The following is a 22,972-nucleotide window of genomic DNA, read 5'->3' as shown; positions in this document are numbered from 1 at the left end:
ATCTACAAATGGGACTGCTGGGAGATTGAGAACATTGAAAAATGACCTGGCAATTCATGTCAAAGCTAAAGTTAATATGTTTTGGAAGCACGTGGGCTTCTTGCCCCTTGGGACACAGGATTATATATTAGCCTTCCTATTTTTCATAGGAATAGGATCTTCTTGTGACTCTTAAGTCTATCTGTTGCAACTTTGGTGCATGTTTGATGCACTATAAGTTTCTTTTATCCAAAGCAAAAAAATGTTCACAAACTTTGGTCCAAAGAATGATTAATTGGACGGTAGAAGATTAATGTTCAAAAGAAAGTTGCATGTGAGCTTAGTTTTCTTCTAAGTTCTAAATTGTATTTAATTATTCTTTTCAATTGTAAATTTGTATGCGCAAATCATCAATATGGATCATTTTTTTTGATAGGCTACCATGTTTTCTTAATGCATCTCCTCCTGCTTTCTTGTCTAGTGCTTACCTCTTGAGTTTGCCCCTTTTCTACTCTTTATTTTATACCTACTTATTCTGCATCTGGGAGATGCCTTCAGCGCTCCCATGTTGCCAATATGACATGTACTCTCTAGCCCCACTTATCTATTTTGGTTATTGTGGACATTAATATAATTCCATTCCTTGCTCTTTATAAACATCAAGCATATCTTACTCGCACTCTTTCTTTTCTTTCTTTGATGTCTTGACTCTTATTTAATTCATGTATTCCTTTTATTTTATGCTTTCGAAGTAGCCTAGTGTGCACTAGTACGGTTTAGTACCGCTGTTTGTACTTCCTGGTCCCATTGACCTATATTTTTAGTCATTTGTTAGACATTAATATAAATATCTTATCTTATCTGCCATTTGAAAGCTGTAAGGTCGTTAAAACTGTTTCTTATATTAGTCACTTAGGGTCCAAATGTAAGCATGGGTGTGTTATGGTAGAAAGTACATGTTTAGTGATGCTATTCCTATTTGTTTCATTGTTCATTCACTATATGCTTAGATCGTTAAAGTTTAAGGTACCTATCAGTTGAAACTTGATATTCCGTTCTTCAAAATTTTAAATAAATATTTCATTGCATATATTTTAGTTCATAAGCTCTTCTAGTTTATAACTTTATATTAGTTAAACGTAATGGTGATCAGATAAAATAATATTCAATTTCCACTTTTTGAAGCATAGCTGCCAGTTTGTTGCATTGGAGAAAAATAAAGGAAACTGTTTTCTTGTCTATTGGAGTGATTTGTGGCACCTTTTTTCAGATCACGCAACATAAATGGTGCTGGCCGTTTACTCGACCTGTTGATGTTGCGGGCTTGAGTTTACGTGACTACTATGATGTATTCTTCTCTCTATGCCCATCTCACCCTTCTATTTATATGAACAAAAGGCAAGAACACTAACATGGCATTTGCAGTTAAGGGCAAGATTTATCAAGATATTGCACATTTCATTTAGTGTTCCACTGTCCATATAATTAAATGCACACATAGCTTCATTTCTGGCTTTTAGTGGTTATGGCTTGAAATTCGAAAATGTCTACTATCATTGCCCCTCTGTGGTGAAGATTTATCTAAACGGTCATTGCTATAAATCCAATTTCATTGTTACAAAGATGTTCACTTGCAAGCTCTATGTGGCATGTATAACGTTTTGTTTAGCTTGATTCATGTATTTTTAATGAACAATGTTAGATTTCTCTAAAACCCAATAACTGATTTATGATTTTCTAAGCATGCAACCAGAAACACAACTAAACTGCTGTTCTGAAACTTAAATCACAAATACTACTGATTTTTCTAACCATAGCATGCACAATGGAAGTAAATAAAACTGAAGTCAGACACATGTAACACATAAAACACCGGATATACCCAAGAAACCCTAACTCTGGGGAAAACCTGCAATCTATGTGTGTTTCTCTATTAACTTCAGCAAATCTATTTTCAGAAATTATTACAGCAGGGGAACGCTTCCCTTTTACAGCAAAAATCCCTCTGAACAACTCCCAAGCAAATCAATTTATCTCCTGCAAGCGACTCAGCCTATACGGCCCCTTCAACACTAGCTTTCTAGCCTTGCTCAGACCTTGATAGAGGCCAATAATGTCCGTCCACATAACTTTGACTGTCTTCTTTCCGGTCAAGTGAGGAATAATGTGGTCTTTGAGTCCTTCCAAGGTGATTCTTCTCACCTTGGCATCTCTCCTGTTATGTTGAGCCAACCGTTGAGGGTCATTGGGGGCAACTGGGACATTTTCCACAAACTCCCATTACCCCTTGTTCCTCCAACACCATGACAATCCTCTCATGCCCTGAGCAGAAGTTGGATGTTCCGTCCAACCTCTCCTCAAATCTGAGACCCTGGTATGACATTTTTCCAAGTCAAACTGCTCATAAAACCTAGCGGCCAAGTCGAATTGGTGAATTTGCTCCCTTTGAATGCTAAACCTACTTTTGAAGATGTTGAAATTTCTAAGTCTAACCTGTTAGAAATTTTCCTGCACTATGGTTTATTTCACCTACTTGTTTAATTACTGAACAAGTTATTTAACCATATAAACATTGAAATAAACACAAATGCAGTCTCAACCATCTACAGATCATCAACTGAAAGAAATAGACAAACACACAAGGGACACTGTTATTTTTGGACAATCGTCCCCAGCAAAACCCAACTTGGGAAAACCGGTGCAGCACTGTTGAGGGTTTTATTATTAAACAACTTTTCTTGAGTACAACTGGGTGCCAAACTGGCTCACCCTACAGAGAAATCAATCTGGCAGTAATACCTCTCTTTGGAAGCATATATTCGGCAAGTCTGCTCCACGAAAATCTCTCCAATGCCTCTCTGAGGCTCTGCGTCAGCCCTCCTGGCCTCTGCGTCAGCCTAGAACCCTCTGCGTCAGCCTACAGATGCTCTGCGCTGGCCCTCTGCGTCACTCACGCAGGCCCTTTAGCCCTATGCGCAGTCACTTTGACCCTTTGCGTGGCTCTTGCTGGCTCTACGTAGCCTTCTCTGCCTTTGCTCTGGTCTTCCGACACTATCTCTACCTCTTTGCTATGCACTCACTGCCCTTCGTTGCAACTCTGATCACTGGTTCGATTTCTCTCAGCAAACCCCGCTCCAGAAAATCGAACTGATTGATCAACTTGGTGTATCTCCAACTGACCCTCAAGTCTCCTCTTATACTTTTTCTGTTGAGTCTTCAACGACAGAGATTACATCTCTAATCAACGGCTAAGATTAGATTTGGCTTGATCCATGTCATTTAGAACCTTCTCACCCAGTTTTATATTAATACCCATTTATATTTTTATTTTCTTAAGTTTAGACTTAGGAACCCATTAAAAATATTAATTATTTTAATATCTCTCTAACTAGGTGGAATTTCCCCAAATCATTTCTGGGTCTTGGAGATCTCATGTGCTTTAGCCTCCCCACCAATTTTCATGGCTAGAGCACATCCGATGCTACCCGAAATCAACAGAAGGTAAAACACTATTCTTGGCCGTCAATCAGAGGCTATGCGTTGATACCAAGATAGATTTCCTTAAAACCCAGTTACTGATTTATGATTTTCTAAGCATGCAACCAAAAATACAACTAAACTGTTGTTTTGAAACTTAAATCACAAATACTATTGAGTTTTCTAACCATAGCATGCACAATGGAAGGAAATAAGACTAAAGACAAACACATGCAACACATAAAACACTGGATATACCCAAGAAATCCCAACTTTGAGGAAAACCTACAATTTGTTTGTTTTCCTCTATTAGCTTTAACAAATTTATCTTCAGAAATTATTACAGCAAAGGGAACACTTCCATTTTACTGCGAAAACCCCTCTGAACAACTCCCAAGCAAATCAATTTACCCCCTAAAAGTGACTTGGCCTGTATGGCTTACGCAATATAGTCTCCTACACACTTTTGCATGTTGTACGACCGTGTGGTACGACCCTCCTGCACCCTTCTGCATGCTATATGACCATGTTGATGCTGAGCTGAAATAGAGGTCATGTGACCCTCTCTTCCTCTCACTTGGTTGCTGAACTTGTTACTGAAACTCTAATTTCATTCGCTGAGCTAACACACACACCTTTATGCCAAATCGAACTGGCCACTTCCACGCCCTATTCCTCGTAATAAGTCGACCTGGGCGCCACCATGATCTTCAATGGCTGAGTTTAATTCATGATGAAGGGTTGAGATATAATCATTTGTTGACTTTTGGCTTTTAATGTTTCCTATGTCCAACATTAGGAAATAGTAAATTAAATTAATAATCTGCTAAGTAGTTGTCTTCTGGGTCCCTCTTGGCACTTAGGTAAGTAGAACCCTTGCTGCTTTATTCCAATCAACAAGCAATAGTTCATTTATAGGAATATCTAGGATAAGAAGGACAAGGAGTTGAAATTCATATATGATAACTAATATATAATTGATAAAGGATGAATGGGAGTTTTACAACGAGTCTTGTGATGGTATACTTATTTGCATTGACTATTCACAAAGGTGAAGAGTTTTGTCTTTGTTACTGCTCAAACTAGCAGGGGACCTAAGGGGGATCCCTAAGGGGAAAATGCTAGGCCAAGGACAACAAATGGAGACTTAACCCATTGTCACCTCAACTAAGGCTCCCTTCTATTTTACGGACTTTCACGAATGGGAGGAGACCTGATATATATGGAGTCACTAATGAATGATAAGTCAATGGATATGAGTGACCCAAACAAACCCTTTCCTAGAAAATTTTGAAGGATGGAGCTTGCTTGCTTTCTAAGCAGAGGTACTATGTATTCTAAGGAAAGGAAGAGAGGATTTTGAGGGTTAGGTTTCTGGGATAAGACCTGTGAAGGAGTTCCCCAATCCCTAAAATCCTTGTTAGAATTGGTATCCTGGATGGTTCTTCAAGAATGATCTTTTAAAGGAGTGGGACCACATGGGGCCAAGCGGACCCGGTCTAGGGTATGAGGAAAGTATGTAGCAACCAATGATATTCTTACCCTAGACAAAGTGGGGAAAGGATCAAAGAAAGTATTTTCAATGAAAGATGTTGTTTTGACCCTATGAGGTACTAGCCTTGGGGATGACAGGGTGTTAAATTATGGTATGTTCTATGCTTAGAGCAATGTACTTATTTTTCTTCTTATTACCCACAGATTAGCAATCACATATACATTAAGTAAAGTGCAGATAGAACATTAAATGATCAACAGAAAACAAGCCAAGACAAGAGACACAAGATGAGGTGGCTAGCCAGGGACAAACCCCAATGCGGGGAAACCCTTTGATCAAATCTTCTCTTATCTTCAATAGTTTAGCGGAGAGAAATAGTGCAAAATCTGAATTCTGTAATTTTATATCAGCAGCAGCAAACCCTAAATCAGCAAAGTCAAACTTGGTCAAACTAGCTGAAATTGACATCTAAAATGCTTGGTCAATTTCCGGGCAACTTGTCCTTGAAAAGCCTGAAGAAACAGCCCTTGAACAGCCCCAAAAGTACAGTCAATATGCAGATTTCTGAAGTCAACTTGCAGCCCTAAACTAAGGCAGTCAACACTAGTCAAACCAGAGGTCAGATCACCTCGGTTTTCATGCCAAAAATTGCAGCTTGCCTAGTAGAGGCAACCACACCCAATCCGCACTTTTGGATGGTCAACGCTGGTCAAAGAGATGACCTGCTGCCCTAGCGTCCTTCTTTCTGCGTCTTCCTTGCCCTAGGATGTCTTCCTTTCAGCCACACGTGAGAGAGAGAGAGGCTCCTTTTATGTGTAGGAGAGAGAGAGAGAAGATGAGTGAATGAATTATCCAAATGAGGAGAATGCTCCTTGTATTTATATGCAAACGTTGAGGATGAATAGATGTGACTGTTGGGCTTCTGAGCCTACATAAGTTTGCTGGCCAACCTTGACAATTTGTCCATAATCAAAATAAATTCATATCTCCATAAATACTTATCGAAATCGGATGATCTTTAGATCAATCCTACATCTCTCGATGAGAGGAATATAGGAAAACTATCAGAAGCCATAAATAAGTTGATCCACATGGAGTTTGGCCCTAGTTTCCAATTTTAACACTGCCTCTCAACTAGGGAGAACTTCATTTGCAATCCGTCAGACCATCGCTGCTATCCATCCATCAAATGCACTTGTCTTGTACAACTTGATCCCACTCTGATCTGCTTTGCTCTGTTCTGCTCTGCTCAAACTGTGAAGAAGAAGAGATGATCGAGGATGTATCATACCATCCTCCACTGACCTGAAGTCAGTCACAGAGTGTGAACCACTCTCATTGGTCCCAGATCAGTATGATTGATCCCAGATCAACGGAGGTCATCCTAACATAGGGAGTATGGTAGATACAACGATGCGTCCATCGATAGTACTACTATGGTCCTTATCCTCATTTCCCTGCTTATTGATCAGATGAGAGGTACTTCCCATGAGTCCTAGACTGCATGGGTAGGATGCTTCGACATGAGAACTAATCATCTTGTCCATAGGAGAATGAATCATCCTGTCCAGTGGATGCCACAGAGAACTAATCATCCTGGCCTACAGGAGAACTAATCATCCTGTTCCACAGTCGCCACGGAGAACGAATCATCTTGGCCCACAGGAGAACTAATCATCCTGTTCCATAGTCGCCACGGGGTGTCACAGGGGAAGGTTGAACCTTTACCCTGTACATAGTGCACCACCAGGGGATGGTGAGTCACCCTGTGGTCACATGTCGCTCCAAGAAGTACCTCGTGCCCCCCTAGAGCTCCCAGAGCTCAATACATCATACTCGACCCTCATAAGAGGGTCTCTAAATGACACCAAGTCGTTCTCGGAAAGTCAGGAATTTGACCTTTCCTAGGGGCTTTGTCAAAATGTCGGTGACCTGTTCATCTGTACCGATATGTTGGAGCCTTATTGCTCCTCGCTGCACCATATCTCAAATATAGTGGTATCTGATATCGATATGCTTGGAGCGATCATGAAATATGGGATTCTCTGATAAACTGATCCCGCTCTGGTTGTCACACAGGATCACGGTGGTATCCAATGTAAATCCAAACAACTCACTAAAGAGCTTTCGCAACCAGACTGCCTCATAGGAGGCCATGCTAGCAGCAATCTACTCTGCCTCGGCGGTGCTCAAAGCCACCGACTTCTGCTTCCTGCTCATCCAGGATATCGAGGCAGATCCCAAAGAGAAACAGCACTCGGAAGTGCTCTTTTAGTCCACCACACTGCCTGCCCAAGTAGCATCAGTATACCCAAGTAGTCTCACATCTCCGACAGTGTATCTCAACCCATGAGTGGTTGTGCCACGAAGATATCTCAACAGATTCTTGGCACCAATCTAATGTGAGTGGTGAGGCTCAACCATATGTTGACTCAATGTGTTGACTGCAAAGCATATATCCAGATGGGAGTTCACCAAGAACATTAATGCTTCGACGAGTTGACAATACTCGGTAGCATTTCGTAAAACAAGTCCAGCAGCACTACCGCTTAACTTCTTGAAGTCAAGCTCCATCGGGGTAGTTATGGGCTTGCAGTCCACCATGCCGAATCTCTCCAATATCTTCACCATATTTTCCTTGAGATAGGAAAATCTCCCTTGATTTTTGCCAGACTTCCAGTCCTAGGAAATAGTGCCTAAGTGCTAGGTCTTTCATCTCGAACTTAGAAGCCAGCTCCCTCTTACATTTGTGAAGGAGAGGGTCTGCACCTGTTAGAAAGAGGTCGTCAACATATAGCAGCAGTATGAGAGGCTTGTCATCTATAACCTTAAAGTAAAGGTTAGGGTCGACTTCACTCCTAGTGAATCCTAGCTTCATCAAGTAGCTATCGATCCTCTCATACCATGCTCGGGGTGCTTGCTTTAGCCCATAGAGGGTCTTCTTCAACCTGCACACATGAGATTCTCGATCATAAATCTCAAATCCTTTGGGTTGCTCCACATAGACCTCCTCTTTGATTGAACCATGTAAGAATGCAGTCTTGACATCCATCTGATGTAGGTTCCATCCTTGCGAAGCAGCAAGGGCTAAGATCGAGCAGATGGTGGTATGTTGGGCAACAAGCGCAAATATTTCGTCATAGTCTATACCTTCCTTCTGGGAGAAGCCATGAGCAACAAAATGAGCCTTATACTTTTCCGTACTTCCATCAACTGCATGCTTTATTTTGTAAAGCAATTTTGAAGTGACAACTGCTTTGTCCTGGGGTCTGGGGACCACATCCCAAACATCGTTTTTCATAATGGACTCATATTCCTCAGTCATAGCATCCTTCCATACTTGATGCTTGACAGCATCTGTGAATGATGAAGGCTCATTTTGGATGATCGTGCTCATGATGGTCAGGTATCCCTGATACCTGTTTGGCTTCTTACTTTCACGGAAGGTTCCTCTGGGTGCAATGTGTCCTTCAGCATCATCAAGTGTCCCCCTAAGCCATGAAGGCCTCTTCCTAGAAGAGGAAGGCTCTTGCAGAGGAGGATCAATAGGATCCATAGGTTCTTCCACGTTGGGCATCATCTCATCTTCCTTTTCCTTCGGTTCCCTGGTGTCAGCTTCTTTAGATCCCCTTAAAGTAGGAAGATTGTCTACTTTGCTAAGAGCCATATCTTCGTCAAAGGTGACATCATGACTAATCTCGACTTCCCTTTGACCAGCTACATAGATTCTATAGCCCTTAGTATTTTCGCTATAGCCCACGAAGATTCCTTTCTTTCCAGATGCACCCAATTTATTCCTTTTCTCTTTAGGCACATGAAAATATACAGGACTTCCAAAATTCTAAAATGAGATACGTCAGGTTTCTTACTAGTGAACATTTCTTCGGGAGTCTTGGAACCCAATGCTTGATGAGGGCATCGGTTTTGTACATATACGCCGGTATTTGCAGCTTCGGTCCATAGAAACTTCAGAAGTCTTTGATCATGGAGCATAGCACGGACAACTTCCACAATTGTATGATTATTCCTTTCCGCCACACCATTCTGCTCAGGAGTATATGGTGTAGTAGTCTCTCTCTTAATGCCAGCGTCTTTGCAAAAGTCATGAAACTCATTGGATTCATATTCAGTCCCATTATCAGTCCTTAAAGTCTTGATCTTCTTTTCAGTTTGATTCTCGATCAAGGCTTTGAAGTGTCGAAACCAGGAGAACACTTCATTCTTCTTTTTCAAGAAGTATATCCAAGTCTTGCGAGAATAATCATCTGTAAAAGTGAGGTAATATAGATATCCTCCCAAGGAGTTCATAGGCATCATACCGGATATGTTTGAGTGAACCAATTGCAATATATCGGAGGTCTTGCTTTGGCTTGAGGGGAATGGTCCCCTTTTGAGCTTTCCTTCGGCACATCCTGGACATACACCTTTTTGCTTTAATCTGAACTCGGGCATTCCGATCACCATTTTTCTTACATCGGGTAGAGCTTTATAATGAAGGTGAACAAACCTCCGATGCCATAGTTCGGACTGAAGAGATGTGTCACAAGACATGACACCCAGTGGACTTCCTCTGACCTGATATAATGAATCAACTCGAAACCCAAGAGTAAAAGCATCTTTAAAGTTCCTTTTCCATACACGTACCTTGCCATCGTTGAAGGCCACCTTGTAGCCTTTGTCTTCCATTGCCGAAATGGACACCGGGTTCTTTTTGAGATCAGGTACATATAATACATCTTGTAAGTGGATGGTATTTCCCTGATTCAATTGAAGAGTGACATTTCCTACGCCTTTCACGGGATATTTTGAATTATCTCTAAGAACAATTTCCAGGTTGGTTTCCTTTTCTATCAGATTATAGAGCACTTCTTTGTAACCAGTGAAGTGCCTTGAGGCACCACTATCAATAAGCCAATTTCCTAGCAAGTCCGGGGGAGCAATAGTAGATAGAGCTGTTGGTAGATAATATTCATCTTGCTTATTGTTAATAGTGTTAGATTCATACCTGGAATTTCTTGCCTTCTTGAATGGTTGTCCTCTTCCTTGATTTCTGACATTTCTTTTACCTCTGCCATTTGACCTGCCATTCCTTTGATTGCCTTGGGAGGGATTTTGATCATTGTCCCGTGTGAGTTCCTTTTATCAGGGCACTCCCTTGCATAGTGACCCATTTTATTGCAATTGTAACATCGTCTTTTTCTTCCACCCTTTGGTCCAGCCTTTCCTTTGAATTTAGCCCTGGAATTGTTTCTTCTTTTAGTATGAGAAGAAAAGGTAGAGGGATGACCTTTAAGTATGGGCATTTCTTGGTCTTCCATCCTCGTTTCTTCTTGAATGCATCTGGCCATTAATTCCTCAAATCTAGGAATTACGTTATTGTTGAGAAGAGTAGTCCTGAATATATACCATTCAGATGACAGTGCTCCAAGAGTTGTGAGTGTCATTTCCCTGTCAGGAATTGCTTCCCCAATAGATAGGAGATCGTTCTTGATCTCGGTGATCCTTAAGAAATATGCTTGCATACTCTCATCTTTGCCCTTCTTAACTTCAGCTTATTTCTAAGAAACAAGACTTGATTTTCATCATTAACTTTAAATAAACTCACCAGTCTATCGTAGATTTCCTTGGAGGTGTTCAGCTCGGAAACATAGGCCACCAAGCGCTTGTCAATAGAGTCCCGAATGATCTTCCTTGCTTTGACTTCTCCCTTGGTCCATTTGTTCCTAGCAGCAGCAGATGCATTTGATGGAGGCTCAACAATTCCGCCTCTCACATGGTCCAACACTTCCTGTTCTTCTAATGTTAGATCGAGAGACATCTTCCATCCGTGATAGTCAGACTTCTCACGGAGTTTGTCTTCAGTAGGGAAGTGTGTTGAGGACCCCATGATTTCTTTAAGATAGCCTTGCCAACCTTCTCTTCGGTGATTGCTCTTGCTCTTGCTCTTGCTTGGGCTTTGTCTTCACCTCAGCTCCGATTCCATGTTAAATTATGGTATGTTCTATGCTTAGAGCAGTTTACTTATTTTTCTTCTTATTACCCATAGATTAGCAATCACATATACATTAAGTAAAGTTCAGAGAGAACATTAAATGATCAACAGAAAACAAGCCAAGACAAGAGACACAAGATGTGGCGGCTAGCCAGGGACAAACCCCAATGCGAGGAAACGCTTTGATCAAATCCTTTTTTATCTTCAATAGTTTAGCAAAGAGAAATAGTACAAAATCTGAATTCTGTAATTTTATATCAGCGGCAGCAAACCCTAGATCAGCAAAGTCAAACTTGGTCAAACTAGCTGAAATTGACCTCTAAAATGCTTGGTCAATTTCTGGTCAACTTGTCCTTGAACAGCCTGAAGAAACAGCCCTTGAACAGCCCCAAAAGTACAGTCAATATGCAGATTTCTGAAGTCAACTTGCAGCCCTAAACTAGGGCAGGCAACACCGGTCAAACCAGAGGTCAGATCACCTCGGTTTTCATGCCAAAAATTGCGGCTTGCCTAGTAGAGGCAACCACATCCATTCCGCACTTCTGGATGGTCAACGCTAGTCAAAGAGATGACTTGCTTCCCTAGCGTCCTTCTTTCTGAGTCTTCCTTGCCCTAGGATGTCTTCCTTTCATCCACATGTGTGAGAGAGAGAGAGGCTCCTTTTATGCGTAGGGGGGAGAGAGAGAAGATGAGTGAATGAATTATCCAAATGAGGAGAATGCTCCTTGTATTTATATGCAAACGTTGAGGATGAATAGATGTGACTGTTGGGCTTCTGAGCCTACATATGTTTGCTGGCCGACCTTGACAATTTGTCCATAATCAAAATAAATTCATATCTCCATAAATACTTATCTGAATCGGATGATCTTTAGATCAATCCTACACCTCTCGATGAGAGGAATCGAGGAAAAATATCAGAAGCCATAAATAAGGTGATCCACATGGAGTTTGGCCTTAGTTGCCAATTTTAACATAAGGCAAGTATTGATCCGAAGCTAGGGCTTGGCTTTTCTCCCAACTCCACCATCGGAATGTCTTCAAAATTGGAGGAGAGCTAGAGGAAAGGCCAATGCAGGAGACCCTAGGAGATCAAATTTTTTTGATGTCCTGCTTGTCAGGAAATTGATGTCCTAGGTACCCTAATGTGGCTAGTCTTTGAAGGATGTGAGAATATGAGTTTTAGTGACCACCCTTGGTAGATTAATGCCTTAATTCTTGGGAGAATGGAGTCTATGTTGAGTATGAGTAGGATTTCTTGGTTCCCAGTTAAGGAGGCCGCAAGATCACTTCGTTTTGCCTTCTAGGTCATGAAGAAGCAACTTTGCAGCTGTTATACTTTGATGTGCAAGAGGAATGGCTTGTCAAGGTCATTTTTGTTGATAGGATTACCCTAGGAGATTTCTCTCCTATTACATGCCCATACATTGAGAGATGCTATAATAGAGACAAATTCCACAATTTTAAGCAATAAATGCATGTAGCAATTAGCCCTAGAACAATGAAAATCCCAATCCAACATATATGACAAAGGTAAACAAGAATAACATCAAAAGGAATGTACTTACATGTAATAGAGTATATCCAACTGTTGACCACTACCGGTCAACTACCATGCAGTATACCCCCTTTTCTTTGCAAAAAAGGGGTAGCACCTGATCGACGTGTCCGTGCCATCCTGCCATCATCAGCAGCTTAGTCATTTTGATTGTAAACCCAGTCGGCATGTATAAATTGTAAATAATATTAGCAGATATGAGTCGTGTATGTAATATTGCCTAGGTGGACCTAACTTTCTAGTGGTAATCTACGTCCCGGAAGGTTTTTCGTCTCACCGATCCATGATCGGCAGAGTTTTCCTTCAACCTGACCCCAAAGCCGGGATGCATTTTGTCATTAGAACTTTAGGAGAATCCTAGTGTGTTAATCTGCTAGATTATAGTTGTGTCGCAGAACTGGGGGGTTTATGAGAGTCTATATTAAGTGGGTTTGTCCCCTTGAGATGTAAATTGTAAAAGTCATGATGTAATGTGTCTTGAGGGTTAGAAAATGTTTTAATCCCCTCATGAGTCCTAAGTCCTAGGTCCTAGGTGATGTTTCCAAAGGGTTAGTTCGATGATCCATTTAAGAAAATAAATAAAATAATAAAATAAATAAAAATTAAAAAATTAAAAAAAATTAAAAAATGAAATAAATAAAAAATAATAAAAAAATTATAAAATAAAGCAAAAACCCTAAATAATAAAATAATAATATTTTAAGTGAATGCATGCAAAATATTATTTTTTAATAAATTAGCAATTTCGACGGATGAGATTAAGAGATGTCTTGATCCTCATCGACGGTCGAGATCATTTCGATATGGATCACTCGAACTAGCCGTTGGGATCATTTCCTTTAAATAGGGTGCTAGGGGTCATTTCAGATCAGGAGATCTGTGAGTCTGGTACTGAAGAAGCTCTCTTGTAAATCTGTTTCTGGTTAATAAAAGAAGACTTTGGGGTCCAAATCTTGCTGGTGTTACTCTCTGGAAGTGCTGTGAGCTAATTTAGTTTCTGCATATTTTATGTTTCAGCCATTAATAATAGCTTATTGTAGAGTATTGTGAGCACAGGTATCTTGTTCACTTGCTAGGGTTTGAGTGTTGTTAGAGTTTCTGAAGTAATGGCAGGTATCTCCATTACTTTTTGAGATCTAGCAGCATTTTTGCCCTCTTTACTGATGGTTGTTCTGAGCTGTGTAGAAAACCCTTGCTGAAGAAGATTGGTGGGCGTTTGGGGAAGTTCTTGGCTGAACCAACCAACTCCCGCAAGCATTTTTTTCGCTGAGCCCAGTTGGATTTGATCCTGGGTCTATCATTCAGTTTATTTTTCTAATTTGCATGAGAGATTTTCCTGAAATTCTTCACAGTGAAAACCTGAAGTTTTTATTATTTAAAATATTTCTGTGCTTATTGCCGAATCTGGCTGTTAAAGGGGCCAAAATATGTAAATTAATCAGGTGATCTAGGGTTTCAAATTTTTGCTTTACATAGATTTTTCATTAGGGTTTTGTCTCTATGCAATTGCAGGACCACCGTCAATCTTCTCGCCCACTGCACCTGTAATGATAAACGCCAATCCGTGGACACAAGGTTACGTGCTGGGCATTGTGTGTGCTGTGCGGAAAAGCATTCAAACACTGTGCGTTTCTGTGCGTTTCAATCGTTGAAAAACAATATACGTCTCCACGCTGCTCTCCGGTTGACCTGCGTACAAACAAAGCACACTGTATAAACATATAAAGACGTGGCAAGCTGCTGAGACATTAAAGCTCGTCCGAGAAATCTCTTCGTTTACGCAGACAACCAGCGGTTTCAACGTGGGCGTCAATACACAAATTACGATTGTTCTGCACAGAATTTCCTTTCGGTTTCATGGTAAATATGATCAGCGTCAGGATCAGCGTGAGGTGAAACGACACTCAGTTCAATTTGCTCAGCATTTCGTACGGTTGATGGCTAGGGTCCCTGTAATATCCGAGCCCAGTCGAAGTCTTCTTCAGGGAAAATCGATTCACGTTATTTCTTTCTGCCATCCTTCGTCAAACTGTTTCTCTGCGTATGGTCAGTCTTTTCGGGCCAGGTAAGATTTGAAGCGGTCTTTGGCATGATCACGCTCAAGTAATTTTGGGTCAACTGTTATGCAAATTTTTTTTTTTTGCTGCCTGCGTATTCGTATTGGGTCTTTAATGTGAGAGAAGTCTGGATGCATTCGGCAAGGGTTATGATTATCGTTCCAGTATATCATTTGATTAAACGCGCATTTGATTTCCTTGTTGACATCGCGTGGGTTTGCTTGTTCATTTCATCGTAAGAGGTTTCATTTTTTGCAGTCGGGCGAGTTCATTCAGATTAGAACGTAAGTCTTGATTCCATAAGCGTAGGTTAAGCTTAGGTTTTCGTATATGTTGTTTGATTTAGTTTTTAAATTACGCTTTGAATTTTATATTTATTTGAATAAGAAAATTTGGAAATCCTGTATTGTATTTAGGCTTTCAGCTTTTGTTTATTAGTTACGTTAGACTTAGGATTTATGTATTTTGTTTTTTCTTTATTTCAATATAAAGTATAAAAAGACATTAAAAAATTCTTTTTATTTTTATTTTTTAGATTTAATTCTTTTTTTTTTCTTAGCTTAAGTTTTAGAATAGATTTGATAAGATTTATTTTCTTTATTTAGCTTTAGATTTAAAAAAAAAAAAAAAAATTAATTTTAAGCACAGATTTAGATTTTTTAGTTTCATTTTCTTAAAAAAAAAAAAATAAAAAAATTTCGTGGAACTTTTTGCCAGATTCAGTTGTTTTCCTCAGTGAATTATCATGTTATATCTTTCATGCTAAGATCTAAATTTTCAAGTGGAGATACAAATATGATATCTCGTTAATGATTTATGATTCTCGTGGTGGTTTAAAGCATTCATCTTTTCAAAATTCTCAGTTGCTAGATATCGTTTTGGTCATTCTAAGAGCATTGTGATTTAGCTGATATCTTGTGATGACAAATGATTGCTGTTCACGGTTTATGTTTCTATATCATCTAACAAGTAATCGTTTTAACAATAATCTCTTAAGGCACTGGTCTGCTAAATTAATCAAATCCTTTTAGTGCTTATCATATCGTATCGTGTCTCCCACCCAACTGTTTGGCAGTTGGTCTTCATTATCTCACAGGGTCTACCCCCCTTAGCCGCGGGAGACAGGCTTAAACAGAGGGATCGGGGATCAGAGTGACAGCCCTCGGTCTGAGCGTTGTCGTGTCAATCTGCGCGACAACATTTTTTAGCGCCGTTGCCGGGGACATTTTGTTCTCGGCGTTTCAACGACTTTTCATCATTCATCGTTCATCTTTCTATCATTCGTTTGAGCCGGCAACGCCAACATTTTTTGGCGCCGTTGCCTGGGACAAAGTTTTTCTGTTCCTGGAGTTTCATCGACATTCATTTTCTCATCTTTCTCATCTCTCATTTTGAGCTGGCAGATTCAACCTTTGGGGTTATCATTTGGATCTTTTATTGCCTTATTTTTCGCCATATCAGTAGCATCTCTTCGGTTTGTTTCTTGTTTGGGTGGCGACTCCATTTTCTCATTTTTCCCAGACAAGAAGCTTTCCTCATATCTGCTTGTGGTTACTTTTTGGATCCTAGAATCAGATTCATTGTTCAAGTGGCGACTCCACTTCTTTCATCTCTTGATTTTCTTGAGCAGAAGTCTCTTTCTATCATCCATTTGATCCCTTATTATTCATCATCGATTATTCATTTAAACCTTGTCATTTTACTGATAATCTCCATGATCTTCCGAAAGAGGCCATTTCTAAATTATTTAAGTTCTCGGGTGGTGATTCGGTCGCTGTTAGACAACATTTAAACAGGTTTACTTGTGTAATGATCATATATTGTAGACTTCCTCAATATAATCATGAAGATTTCAAGATGCGTCTATTTGTCCATTCTTTAAAGGGTGATGCTTTGAACTGGTTTAATAGTCTTCCTGAAGATTCCTTTCAATGCTTTTAAAGATAGATATGGTGATCCAGATAGCTTGCCTCGTGCCCCTAAAATTATGCAACAAAATGAAAGTAATCCTATTAAAGGTCCAGCTGTTGAAGAAAGATTTCAAGATCAGAATGTGTCATCCACCAGTACTATTGCAGATCAAGTCCATGATAGTGGAAAATCAGGGACAAATGACAATGAAAAGGAAGAGCAAAAGCAAATTATACAAGAACTAATGATGCTGGTAAAAGATATGGAGGCTAATCAAACTAATTATGTTAATGATGTGAGAACTTTATGCACCCACCTGGAAAAACGTAATAGGGAGATGGAGATCACGCAAAAGCAACATGCTAAAGAAATTGAGGCCATGAAGACTAATCATGACACAGTAATTAGTTTCATGCAAAGCAAAATGTCAAACTTAGAGGAAAATATGGAGACCATGAAAGCTGATCATGATAGGGAAATTAATTCTATGCAAAACAAGTTATTAATTATGGATGAAGAAATGACTATCATGACGTTTGATCATAATAATCAGTTGGCCACCATGCAAGCAAATCATAAAGAAGAAATAAACTCCATGCAGCATTGCTTGATGAATATAAAGGAAAAGACCGATAAAGTAATAAAAGATATGGAAGAAGACCATGTCAGGCAAATCAATGCTATAAAGGTTGAACACTCTAGTCAGATGGATGCCATTAAAATACAGGTTCAAAAGTTTCAACAATGGTCAGAGAATGAGAGAAACCAGGGGACATCAACAGATCATGAGCCTTCTCATTTGTTGCAACAAGTTCGATCTTATTATGAGGAGATCTTTGGTTCGATTGAAAGATGGTTAATTGAAGGTGATCCAGATAGACTTAAAAATGATAAAGATCAGATGCAGGATAAAGAAAGACATGTCACGCATATCTTACATACTTCATCTGATAGCTTTGAAACAGAAAGTTGCATGTCATCAGTAATACAACCTGCCACAAAGAAAAATCGCAAGAGAAAGAAAATGAGAAGAAGATTTGATGCATCAGACGGCCGCGAGCAGCTTGATTTTCGGATAGGAAAAAGTCCTACCTTATGCAGAATTGGACATGGCACATCCGACAAGCAGCCGACAGATTTGCCTGAAAGCAGGCAAATGCTCAGTATACACTATATTGAACACCTCTGATGCCATGGGGCATCCTTTGTATTGTATATCTAACCCTACTTGTCATTTCCGCATTTTCATTTCTGTTTTAGGATTAGATTTGCTTTTCTAGATTAGTTAATAAAGGAAGAGCTTTTATCTTTCCTGTGCTTAATGTATATGATGATTTTTTGGGATGGACGCTACTTATATTTTATTGTGTATTGCGTGGATGCAGATTCTGGATTCTCACATTCCTACAGTGCAGCGACGTGTCTCCAAGTAGAGCCAGATGTTGACCACTACCGGTCAACTACCCATGCAGTACACCCCCTTTTCTTTGCAAAAATGGGGCAGCACCTGATCGACGTGTTCGTGCCATCCTGCCATCATCAGCAACTTAGTCATTTTGATTGTAAACCCAGTCTGCATGTATAAATTGTAAATAATCTTAGTAGATATGAGTCGTGTATGTAATATTGCCTAGGTGGACCTAACTTTCTAGTGGTAATCTACGTCCCGGAAGGTTTTTCGTCTCACCGATCCATGATCGACAGAGTTTTCCTTCAACCTGACCCCAAAGCCGGGATGCATTTTGTCATTAGAACTTTAGGAGAATCCTAGTGTGTTAATCTGCTAGATTATAGTTGTGTCGCAGAACTGGGGGGTTTATGAGGGTCTATATTAAGTGGGTTTGTCCCCTTGAGATGTAAATTATAAAAGTCATGATGTAATGTGTCTTGAGGGTTAGAAAATGTTTTAATCCCCTCATGAGTCCTAAGTCCTAGGTCCTAGGTGATGTTTCCAAAGGGTTAGTTCGATGATCCATTTAAGAAAATAAATAAAATAATAAAATAAATAAAAATTAAAAAATTAAAAAAAATTAAAAAATGAAATAAATAAAAAATAATAAAAAAATTATAAAATAAAGCAAAAACCCTAAATAATAAAATAATAATATTTTAAGTGAATGCATGCAAAATATTATTTTTTAATAAATTAGCAATTTCGACGGATGAGATTAAGAGATGTCTTGATCCTCATCGACGGTCGAGATCATTTCGACATGGATCACTCGAACTAGCCGTTGGGATCATTTCCTTTAAATAGGGTGCTAAGGGTCATTTCAGATCAGGAGATCTGTGAGTCTGGTACTGAAGAAGCTCTCTTGTAAATCTGTTTCTGGTTAATAAAAGAAGACTTTGGGGTCCAAATCTCGCTGGTGTTACTCTCTGGAAGTGCTGTGAGCTAATTTAGTTTCTGCATATTCTATGTTTCAGCCATTAATAATAGCTTATTGTAGAGTATTGTGAGCACAGGTATCTTGTTCACTTGCTAGGGTTTGAGTGTTGTTAGAGTTTCTGAAGTAATGGCAGGTATCTCCATTACTTTTTGAGATCTAGCAGCATTTTTGCCATCTTTATTGATGGTTGTTCTGTGCTGTGCAGAAAACCCTTGCTGAAGAAGATTGGTGGGCGTTTGGGGAAGTTCTCGGCTGAACCAGCCAACTCCCGCAAGCATTTTTTTTGCTGAGCCTAGTTGGATTTGATCCTGGGTCTATCATTCAGTTTATTTTTCTAATTTGCATGAGAGATTTTCTGTAGTTCTTCACAGTGAAAACCTGAAGTTTTTATTCTTTAAAATATTTCTGTGCTTATTGCCGAATCTGGCTGTTAAAGGGGCCAAAATCTGTAAATTAATCAGCCGATCTAGGGTTTCAAATTTTTGCTTTACACAGATTTTTCATTAGGGTTTTGTCTCTTTGCAATTGCAGGACCGCCGTCAATCTTCTCGCCCACTGCACCTGTAATGATAAACGCCAATCCGTGGACACAAGGTTACGTGCTGGGCATTGTGTGTGCTGTGCGGAAAAGCATTCAAACACTGTGCAAACACTGTGCGTTTCAATCGTTGAAAAACAATATACGTCTCCACGCTGCTCTCCGGTTGACCTGCGTACAAACAAAGCACACTGTATAAACATATAAAGACACGGCAAGCTGCTGAGACATTAAAGCTCGTCTGAGAAATCTCTTCATTTACGCAGACAACCAGCGGTTTCAGCGTGGGCGTCAATACACAAATTACGACTGTTCTGCGCAGAATTTCCTTTCGGTTTCATGGTAAATATGATCAACGTCAGGATCAGCGTGAGGTGAAACGACACTCAGTTCAATTTGCTCAGCATTTCGCACGGTTGACGGCTAGGGTCCCTGTGATATCCGAGCCCAGTCGAAGTCTTCTTCAGGTAAAATCGATTCACGTTGTTTCTTTCTGCCATCCTTCGTCAAACTGTTTCTCTGCGTATGCTCAGTCTTTTCGGGCCAGGTAAGATTTGAAGCGGTCTTCGGCATGATCACGCTCAAGTAATTTTGGGTCAACTGTTATGCGAATTTTTTTTTTTTGCTGCCTGCGTATTCGTATTGGGTCTTTAACGTGAGTGAAGTCTGGAGCATTCGACAAGGGTTATGATTATCGTTCCAGTATATCATTTGATTAAACGCGCATTTGATTTCCTTGTTGACATCGCGTGGGTCTGCTTGTTCGTTTCATCGTAAGAGGTTTCATTTTTTGCAGTCGGGCGAGTTCATTCAGATTAGAACGTAAGTCTTGATTCCATAAGCGTAGGTTAAGCTTAGGTTTTCATATATGTTATTTGATTTAGTTTTTAAATTACGCTTTGAATTTTACATTTATTTGAATAAGAAAATTTGAAAATCATGTATTGTATTTAGGCTTTCAGCTTTTGTTTATTAGTTACGTTAGACTTAGGATTTATGTATTTTGTTTTTTCTTTATTTCAATATAAAGTATAAAAAGACATTAAAAAATTCTTTTTATTTTTATTTTTTAGATTTAATTCTTTTTTTTTTTCTTAGCTTAAGTTTTAGAATAGATTTGATAAGATTTATTTTCTTTATTTAGCTTTAGATTTAAAAAAAAAAAAAAAAAAATTTAATTTTAAGCACAGATTTAGATTTTTTAGTTTCATTTTCTTAAAAAAAAAAAAAAAAAAAAATTGTGGAATTTTTTGCCAGATTCAGTTGTTTTCCTCAGTGAATTATCATGTTATATCTTTCATGCTGAGATCTGAATTTTCAAGTCGAGATACGAATATGATATCTGGTTAATGATTTATGATTCTCGTGGTGATTTAAAGCATTCATCTTTTCAAAATTCTCAGTTGCTGGATATCGTTTTGGTCATTCTAAAAGCATTGTGATTTAGTTGATATCTTGTGATGACAAATGATTGCTGTTCACGGTTTATGTTTCTATATCATCTAACAAGTAATCGTTTTAACAATAATCTCTTAAGGCACTGGTCTGCTAAATTAATCAAATCCTTTTAGTGCTTATCATATCGTATCGTGTCTCCCACCCAACTGTTTGGCAGTTGGTCTTCATTATCTCACAGGGTCTACCCCCCTTAGCCGCGGGAGACAGGCTTAAACGGAGGGATCGGGGATCAGAGTGACAGCCCCCGGTCTGAGCGTTGTCGTGTCAATCTGCGCGACAACACCAACCATTCACAATTGACAATAAAGAAGCTCCAAGGGAAGATAGACCAATATCCACACATCAAAACTCATCCATAAAGCTCCAATTCATCCTCTAGAAAAAGTGCAAAAATCTCAATAGAGATAAGAGATCCAAATCAAAGTGATGATGAGAAATGAACTCATCTCACTTGTATTTATACACAACCTAGCAGTTCGGATTAGCCTCCTTGGCCTACATAAGCCCCAAAAATAAAATAATGTTCTAATAATACGACTTTTGGTAACAAGCCCACCAAACTAGCTCATAAAGGAAAAAGAAAACCTCTCAAGAGGTCAAATAATAATCTATGCATGTCGTAGGGTCCTCTAAGAGGCCTAATGAGGTCCCTGGGTGCCACAATGAAGAATAGGACCCTCAAAAGCAGTGGACAAGGGGTTGGCCCCTTGTAATAACCTATGGTGCTCCAAAAGACGTGGGGGCACACAAGTGTCCTCATGGGTCCCCAAACAAATCAAAGATGCATGTAGATCGCTTGCAAGGGCTAGGATGATGGTGTAGGTGATGCCACATTATCGTGCAAGTCCTAGATCATCTGCCAATTGTATGGTGTAGATATGGGGCCGGATGGGCGTGATGGATCAGGTGCATCATCCTCTTCCAATAAGTGAACCACGAGCAACCTTTGAATGGTTGTGGGGATCCATGGAGTGCAATTTGCTGCTGTGGAGGCCCATGGATCTCAACGCTCACCATACATGTGCCAATGTAGCCCTCTTGAGGATTAGGACCTTGTATAGGGAGACCAAACCACAAATGGAAACCATTTGCAATCTTGCATAATACCCACTGCGTCCCCTAGCCTTCCAGTACAACAAGTCATTAGAGAAATCGAGTAAATGAGTTTACCTAATCATGGACCACAGGTGGGGACTTCATAATGGCCCGCCCTTCCATAATGGGCTTCAAGATGTGTCAATGTCTTCTAAACTCCAAATGGGGTTAACCAATTACCCTATTAGGTGGTTTCTATTTCTAAAGAGGATAATATTCAAGGTACACTCTTCAAAAGGTGGTGGCATGTGACAAATATGGTGAATGAAGTAGGAGATGGGAAGGGGCATCCCTCGGTCACATGTTCGGGTGCAAGTAGCTAATAAGAGGGAAGCCCACACTTGGGTTTATAATGCATAGGAGGGAGAAATCGTGGTACATGAGGTGCCTAGGCCTTGATTTTTCCACCCTTATTTTATGCCTTTTGCCTTTTTATGATTTTCTTTGATTGACTGCTCGGGGCTCAAGGGGTTAGATCATGATGTGTAAGATATAACAATGAAATCCCCCTTTTAAGGTGGGGTGGTTCATCGCCCACCAGGGGTTGGGACAATCATGGGTTCCTATATGATGAAGAAGGCTCATAGAACCTGTAGGAACCAAGGTGATGGCCATGATGATGGGGTAGAGCTCATGTATTGGCTTTTGCCCACTTGCTAAATGTTTTTGTTCTGACCATCCTTTGCATTTTGTGGTACTTTTCCTGTTGAATGTGTCCATATATGATATTAACTTTCTTTTCAGTTGCATCAACCTCTGGGCTTCATTCTAGGCCATCACCCAAGGTGTGGGCAAGGGGAAGGGGCAAGCTAACCCTATGTGGACCCAATGGAGGAATGTGGACCCAGGCGGGAAAAATGATGGATGGGGTAAAATTATGGAAAGAGGGTAATATAAGCGGATAAGGGAGCGGGACAACGCGACCAAATCAGGGTTTCTCGTGAAATACCATCCCTAGAACCAAATGGTCAGTATAAGAGGTCCTATGTGACTTGAATCCAAGGTTAATTCCTAAAAGGGGT

The 22,972-nt window shown here is 39.8% G+C and overlaps 1 protein-coding gene across 1 annotated transcript in view; it reads left to right on the top strand.

The window, feature by feature from the left end:
• Nucleotides 1-1,252: 1,252 nt before the first annotated feature.
• LOC149173684 (transcription factor GTE1-like) overlaps nt 1,253-22,972 on the top strand; it is a 213,829-nt gene continuing 192,109 nt past the window's right edge. The window contains exon 1 of the mRNA XM_089427973.1: nt 1,253-1,327. The gene's annotated coding sequence lies outside the window, so the exon portion shown is untranslated. The remainder of the gene's footprint in view (nt 1,328-22,972) is intronic.

The sequence above is a fragment of the Pinus tabuliformis genome, chromosome 4_2 (genome assembly GCF_031772625.1).
Source record: "Pinus tabuliformis cultivar Carrire ecotype Pingquan chromosome 4_2, CPIR1, whole genome shotgun sequence".
Lineage (NCBI taxonomy): Eukaryota > Viridiplantae > Streptophyta > Pinopsida > Pinales > Pinaceae > Pinus > Pinus tabuliformis.
Note: the sequence above shows the minus strand (reverse complement) of the source record. Positions and strands in the feature narration are given on the sequence as shown.